The sequence below is a fragment of the Mus pahari genome, chromosome X (genome assembly GCF_900095145.1).
Source record: "Mus pahari chromosome X, PAHARI_EIJ_v1.1, whole genome shotgun sequence".
Taxonomy (NCBI): Eukaryota; Metazoa; Chordata; class Mammalia; order Rodentia; family Muridae; genus Mus; species Mus pahari.
This window is the reverse complement of record NC_034613.1, coordinates 130,258,583-130,266,292: the sequence shown is the minus strand read 5'-3', so window position 1 is coordinate 130,266,292 and position 7,710 is coordinate 130,258,583. Positions and strand designations below refer to the sequence as shown.

General features: G+C 45.3%; 1 protein-coding gene and 1 long non-coding RNA gene across 3 annotated transcripts in view; one reads left to right on the top strand and one right to left on the bottom strand.

Annotated features, from left to right (window-relative positions):
• The window catches only part of LOC110313558, a 34,000-nt gene extending 27,291 nt beyond the window's left edge, over positions 1 to 6,709 (bottom strand). Inside the window, exons 1-2 of the long non-coding RNA XR_002380116.1 lie at positions 6,587 to 6,709; positions 5,263 to 5,443 (exon numbers count right to left, since the gene is read on the bottom strand). This is a non-coding gene — a long non-coding RNA (uncharacterized LOC110313558). The remainder of the gene's footprint in view (positions 1 to 5,262; positions 5,444 to 6,586) is intronic.
• Gpr173 (G protein-coupled receptor 173) overlaps positions 6,558 to 7,710 on the top strand; it is a 24,074-nt gene continuing 22,921 nt past the window's right edge. For both annotated transcript variants that reach the window (XR_002380115.2, XM_029534476.1), the window contains exon 1: positions 6,558 to 7,230. The gene's annotated coding sequence lies outside the window, so the exon portion shown is untranslated. The remainder of the gene's footprint in view (positions 7,231 to 7,710) is intronic.

The window sequence follows — 7,710 nt, the reverse complement described above, 5'->3', positions numbered from 1 at the left end:
AAAACCATGGACCATCTCTGCTCCTCAGGACCTGTGCTGGAGCAATGGATCAGGTTTCCCTCTAATGTATCTAACCTCCCTGCACTCCAGCCAAACCAAACAGCCCGCTGAGCCAGCCTCCTGAGCTAGCCAGACTCTCTCGCCCCTGCGGTAACCTGCTAGAGCTACCCTTCTCCCTTCGGCCCTGGGCCAGAGTCCACCTGAGGGTCTGTTCTCAACTCTTCCAACATATAGCAGCATCTGGGATGTCCAAGCGCAAGAACCTGTCGTCCCTGACCTCCATGTGGCCCAGGGACCCCAAAACCGGCTCTTCCACGGTACCCAGCAGTCTGTGGTGCCTGAGAGTTGGAGCCAAGACTGCACCTTCCCCACCCCAGGGAGCAGGGTTCTGAGGCCTGTGAGGCCTGCAGTCTCCCTAAGCTTTGGCGAGATGCAGGTCTCTCCCACCCCTTTATTTCCCCATGTCCGGCATCCAACAGAGACCCACAGCTGGCCAAGGTCCAAGACTGTAGAATAATCAGTCCTAAATTGAACACATATACTTCACCCTCTCCTCCAAGTTAAGCATTGTGAAAGAGGGAGCAGAAAGAATGTAAGAGCCAGTGATTAGAGATATATCTACAAGGAAACTGTCTTCTGAACACAGCAGGACAGTTGCATATATGAACAGACAATGTTGTAACAGCATGCACAAGACCTATGCAAGCTGAAACAGAGACAAAATCTCAACATGGAGATTTGCTTTCAATACAAAACCCCATTTCTAGCCATGCATCGATTGGCACTTCCTAGCTTCTGGGAGAAGAAACAGTTTTCTCTAAGAGTGTTGCCCCTAGTTAGTCGACTACACTCCAGGGAAAGACTACACATTCCAAGAATAACTGGGTAGAACAGATTGGTCTTGAGGAATGTTTTTTAAAGGAGTACAAAGTTGGGTAGATAGGGAAGGAGTGGTGGATCTAGGAAGAGTTGGGGATGGGGGTGAATATAATCAAAATATGTCATATGAAATTCTCAAAGAACTAATAAAAAAGGTAAAGTCCATGGCTGGACCAGTCTTAGTTCCAATGGTAGAATCTTCTATTGTTATTTTGCTAATCATTATGCTGACAATTAGTGTTCTAAATATATATACTTATTTATAGATACTTATAGGCCTACACTGCACTCAACCTTGGTCAGAGAAGCTTCCTCTTGCAGAGGACTGCAGTCACTGCAGAAATGCATAACTGGTCTGAGTGCTGAGAAAGAAAGACTGAGTGTTCAGCCCTAAATCAGATATCTTTATCAGATGAACATGCGTACGTACTCCATCCTGTTCCAGCCGAGGGCTCAGGGAACATCATTGAAGAGGAGACAGAAAGAATATAAGAGCTAGAGATGGGGAAGAGTGTGGTGAGATGCTGACTTCTGGACATAACATGCATTCATGAACTCACACCAGCTGTGATGAACTACACAAGACCTACACAAGATCAAACCAGCCAAAATCCCTGAATACATGGGACAGAAGCTCTCCAGTCCTGGCCCTTTACTAAGGAGATACTAATAGTTGATAGCTGCTGGGGGAAGGAGAACCCTTCTCTGAAGTTGTGGCCATTAGTATGATTCACATGTTCCAGTGGATTACTTCACACCCATGTACTCAGATATCATATATATAGCAATGTGTGTGTTTTACTTTTCTATTATTTTACTTTTCTATTATTTTACTTTTCTATTATCATGATAAAGCACCATGACCAAAGGCAACATAAGGAAGAGAGAACTTATTTTTGACTTATAGTTCCAGAGATACAAGATTCCATAATGATAAGGTAGAGGTATGGTGGCAAAGAGCAGACAGGGTGGCAGAAGCAGGAAGCTGAGAGCTCACACATTGAACCATAAGCATGAAGCAGAGATAAAGAACTGAAAACAGGCTGGCAGTGGTGGCACACGCCTTTAATCTCAGCACTTGGGAAGCAGAGGCAGGCAGATTTCTGAGTTGGAGGCCAGCCTGGTCTACAGAGAGAGTTCCAGGACAGCCAGAGCTACATAGAGAAACCCTTTCTCGAAAAACAAAAAGAAAAAAGAAAAAAAAGTTAAACAGAAGAACTGAAAATGGCAAGAGACTTTTAATCTCAAAGCCCATCTCCAGTAACATACCTCCTCCAGCAAGGTTGTATCACCCAATCTCCCAAAACAAGGCCACCAACAGGGGAACCAAGTGTTCAAGTACCTAAGCCTATTTGGAACACTTCTCATTTAGATTACTACAACATGAAGTTAGGAGGGAGAGGTGTTGGGTGGGATGCAGGGAGAATTGGAGGAAAACAGTTGAAAGGGGTTCAATATGATCATATTTCATTGTATATGTATATGAAATTCTCAGACTAAAAGAACTTTTAATAGTCTTCGTTTTTCTAATTCATGATTGAGGGCATTTAAAAAGGAGAAAGACCTACTTTTTATATTAGCCCTATCTCATAACCCTGATAAATTCTCTAATTCTGATAGCTTTAAATACATTTTAACTTTCTATACAGTCATATTTGTAATATTTGCATATTACAATATTTGCATGCTTATTTTTCTCATGTCTTTCTTTTCTATTTCTTTATCATACGCCTTTATTTTTATAACTGATATACAAAAAATTAGTATGCTTAATGTATATAACTTTTTTATTTTTCTTTATTTTTGAGAATTCCATATACATGTGCAATAGAATATGATTATATTTAGAAATCAATTTGACAGCATGCCCATTTAGCAAAATAACAATAGCAGGTATCTTCCTAGACAGGGTCTTTTGACCAGAATTGCAGTACTTGGAATGAAAATTCCTTCTAAGGAACAGGCCCCATGTCCAGTCAGAAAGTGCTTAGTTACCCCATTATAGTTGTGCCAGTCTTGTACCAGTGGGTACTTCTTTTTTTTTTTTTTATGTAAACACACGAGGTACTTTAATGGCAGAGCTCTGGGTGGACTCGTATCTCACACAGGAGACAGAGGAAGTCGACCACCAGGCCCAAAAGCTTGGGATCTTTATAGGATAAGGGTGGGGGGGGGAGAGAATTGGCGTGATTACATGCGATTGGTTCATTTAAACATAGCAAACTAGCAGAATAGTGCGGGCTAGGGAGTCGGAAGTTCCAAAGGGCCCAGGGCTTATCAGGGGTGACCATGCATCTGGGTAATTTACAACTTTAGCCAGTGGGTACTTCTTACCTGACAGGTCATAACTGTAGCAATCAAGGTCCAGCACATTGATACTTTTTTTCTCCCTCAGCTATGTGCCAAGCTCCTTCTGGCACTATGAAAGCTAGCCAGAGCTGGGCGGTGGTGGCGCACACCTTTAATCCCAGCACTCGGGAGGCAGAGGCAGGCGCATTTCTGAGTTCAAGGCCAGCCTGGTCTACAGAGTGAGTTCTAGGACAGCCAGGACTGCACAGAGAAACCCCATCACGAAAAAAAAATTGAACCCAGGTCCTCTGGAAGAGCAGTCAGTGTTCTTAACCACTACACCATCTCTCCAGCCCCTCTTGAGCCTTTTATATATTTTTTCTTAACACTGACCAAGACCTGCAGTACAATTTGAATAGAAGGGATTATAGTTGACACCTTAGTCTTGTTCCCAATCTTAGGAAGTGTCCTACTTTGCTTTTCTGTGGTTGTAATAAACTGGCCAAGAGCAACTTGAGGAAAAACAGGATTATTTTGTCTTACGCTTCCAGGTCCATTACTGAAGGATGTCAGGATAGGAGCATTGAGGAATGCCACTTCCTAGCCTGCTTTCCATGGCTTGCTCAACTTGCTTTCTAATACAAACCGGGACCACCTGCCCAGAAGTGGCACTGCCCAAAGTGGTCTGGGCCCTTTCAGATCAATCATTAATGAAGAAAATGTCCCACAGACATTTCCTTAGACCAATGTGCTAGAGACAATTCCTTAATTGAAGTTCCCTCTTTTCAGGTAACTCACTTTGCATCAAGTTAACAACAGCTAGCCATCACAGGAAGCATTCAATATTTCCCCATTAGGTATGAGGTTTGAAAGTACAGTATTTTAATAAACTTCTTTTAATTCTTAGAAAACTTAAGTTTGCTGTGAGCTTTTTGTTTGTTTATTTGGGTACTTTTCTTTTGCATCTGTTGAACAATCATAATTTTTCTTTGATCCCTTAAAGAATTTGTAAAAATTGGAAAATTAGTGGAGGGTTTTCTCTGACTATTTTTTTGCAGAATTGACTATTGGACAGTGTCTGGGTCTGGAGAGCGTGTAGATATGTACATGCAAACAGAAGCCAGAGCAGAACGTCAGATGTTTTTCCTTATTGCCCTCTACAAAAAGAAATGCCTTGAAAAAGGGTTCCTCACTGAACTGGAAGCTCACTGTGTTTTGGCTAGGCTGGGTAGCCTGCAAGTTCTATGGATCTGCTTGCCCTTGCCCACCAATGATGGGGTTACAGGCAGGCAGAGTCATGCCAGGCTTTTACATGGTTGCTACAGATTTGAACTCAGATTTTCACACTTGTAGTATCTCCTGGAGACCTCTCTCTAAAGCTTTTAAAGGCATAAATTCAGTTTGTTTAAAAATTATAAGATTACTCAGACATTCTATTACTTTCTGTGACTTTTAGCAAATTTTGTCTTCAAGAACTTTTCCATTGAATCAAATTGTTCAAAATTGCAAGCATAAAATTATAATTCTAACAGCTTCTCATTCTAACTTAATGTTCAGTAGTGTCATGCCCTTTCTGCTCCTTATCCTTTTGACATGCTATCTTATTTCCAGAATCATGATGTCTCAAGGATCTGTCAAAGAGCCTTTAGTGTTGTGGATCTTCTCTGCTATAGCTCTATTTTCTTTAATCTATCTTTTTCTATCTTCTTTAATCCTGAATGTCCCATTGCTCTCTACTATCAATTCTACTATTTCCACCTTCCTTTAAGTCTAATGTGTTCTCTTTTTCCAACTTTAGACAGAAATCTGACTCTTCCTTTTTAGTGTGTGTGTGTGTGTGTGTGTGTGTGTGTGTGTGTGTGTAAATTTAAAGCTACAAAATTGTCCCACCACACAGCCTTAGACACATTTCACAAGATTTCAGGTAAAGATTTCCATTCCAGATCAACCCAAAGTCCTTTCTAATTTCCACTTTGAATTTATGTTCCGTCCATAGGATTTTATCCCTTTCCAAAGCATCGTGCCCAAATTTAGAGATTATAAAAATAACCACCTAAAGGTTTTCTAAAAATGTTTCACACCTCTCCCACCTACCAGATTTATATTTCCAGAGAGCAGGCCTGGGGATCTAGATTTCACAGGTACCAGAGAGATCCAGATGCAGGTGCATGACTTCCTGGCCCACAGGTTGGTAGCAGATCATGGTTTTCATAAGGGCGGGCAGCAAGTCTGATTTACCCAAGTCATCTGAGTCTAGCACTGGACCTACATAACGCTATTTAATGAATGAACCAATAAATGGGGGAAGAAAACAAATAAAATACAATTTTTATATCAAGAGAACTGGAATTGTTAACTGCTACAAATTAGAGGAACCACCACAGCATCATTTGGACCCTATTTAAACCAATTCAAAACAGAACTGTATTCCCTGGTCTTCCCATTTCTGTTTCCCAGGCATTCCTCTCATCTTTTGCTTCATGCTCTCCTGTAACACAGCCTTAAGTATGGGTTCATGCCTGCCTCCTGGCCCAGAAAAAGTAGATTTATCATTGGGGATATCCTCACAGGGGCTCCTAGGTGGGTATCTGACTCCTCCTCCACCTCTCTCAAAGCCAACTTCCAGAGCCTACCCATAAAACCCGCTCCTAAATAAGGTTATCTACCTTATCTTCCAAACCTACCATGCCAAACCTAAGAAACTTCCCCTGAATCTTTGTCCAAAACCAGACCCCCAGACTTTTACAAGCTCTGCCCTCATTGCACGAGTAGCCTAAGCAAGTTGCTATCTCAGCAACCTCTTGGCTACTTCCCCTCACCTCCACACAGGCCTCTCTCAAGTCAGAAAGGCCTGAGCCTGATTTTGTCAGTCAGCTATTGTCCTGGCAAGAACAACCACCACACCAAGCATCCCCATTCAGTCAGCCAGGCAGCCAAGTTCTCCCGGTCTCGCCAGCCCCCTCCCCCAACCCCAGCCGCCCCGCCCCAGGGAGGACCTTGCTGGTGGCTGGGAGTCTCCCGGCTGCTCAGCCTCCCTTCTTCCCTCCCTTGCTCTCCCTCCTTCCCTCCCTCCTCCACCCGCCCCTCGGGCAGGGACTGTGCAAATCGAGGAGAGGGGAGGACCAACAGGCTACACAGGGTCTAGCTAAGGGGCCAGGACTCTTTACTGAGACCCTATCCAAGCTAGGTGTTCCCCGCATCACGGAATCTGGATTTGTGTGAAGCGGGGTGATTCCCGGGCCAGGAATTCCTTCCAGCAGGTCCACTGTACCTTCGTCTCGCTTCAGGACCCCCCTTGGATGCTCTGAGCCACCCTTCTCAACCCGGATCTAAAACCTGGGACACGGCTATCAGGCCAGCCTCTCTCTCCCTCCACCCCTCCCCCTCTTTCTAGCGTCCATCCCCTCCCCAACACCACCTCTGCTGCTGCCTCTGGCTGTGGACCTGCACCTCTTCTCCATCCTCGCCAGGCCCGGAGAGTGGGGTTAGCCTGGATGAGAGTGTGCCCCTAACCTGGGGCCCTCCCAGGCCATGGCTCCTGTGTTCCCAGGGAGGAGTCCAGGACCCTGAGCATCTGCTAGAAGCTTGGCAGAGGCCCCGCTGGGACCGTGTCTTCTGAGGACAAAAGGCTGCGGCCAGCAGGCAGACTGGGTGGGGGGTGGGGGGGAACCGGTAGCTAGGCAGGCAGAACAGTAGCGGAGCCAGCGCTGGCCCCCTCCCAGACCGGCGGTGGCATGAAGATGGGGGTGGGAGTGTATAGTGGAAGAAGCACCTACCAGGACCCCCATCTGCCCGCTACTTGGACACCCCAAAGCTGTGTGCTGCCCACCTGGTGTTCCCCAACATCTCCAGCTCTACCAAGTGCACCCCTCTGGCGCCTGCTTCCCTTGCTGCCAGTGATTTAGACCAACCAGGCTGTATCCACGGCAACAGAAGCAGGAGTGTCACTGGCTGCCAGATCAGTGAGGGTCCCACAATGTGGCCTGGGCTGTGGTTTATCCTGGATGAGACAGAGTGAACCTCCTTCCTGAATTCCAAGACAGTCCTGCTAAGAGAACCCAGGTAAGTAGTCAGCATTCTTCCATGAAGGAGCTAGGGGAGGAGGGGGCCTGGCACTTCTCTTCTGTCTCTCCATATATTTCAGTCTCTATCACTGTCATGCTTCCTGTCTCTTAGTCTCTCTGCTTCATCACTGAGTATGACAACACTCAAACCCCAAGACTGCTTATCTTTCCCCATCTTCTTTAATCCTGAATGTCCCATAAGAAAGGGAACCACCACCTGTTTCTCCACCCCCAACCCCTCACAGGGTCTGCTTCTATCATTATGGTCACGTTTAGACACAAGACCATTCCTTGTGTGCTAGCTGTGGAAGGGGTACCTGGGAGCTCATTGAGCCTTGTTCTCACAATGCCTGCAGCTTCCTTTCCTCCTTCTCCAGGTTCCTTAGGTTGTTTGCAGAATTTTGATATCTCTCTCTCTCTCTCTCTCTCTCTCTCTCTCTCTCTCTCTCTCTCTCTCTCTCTGTGTGTGTGTGTGTGT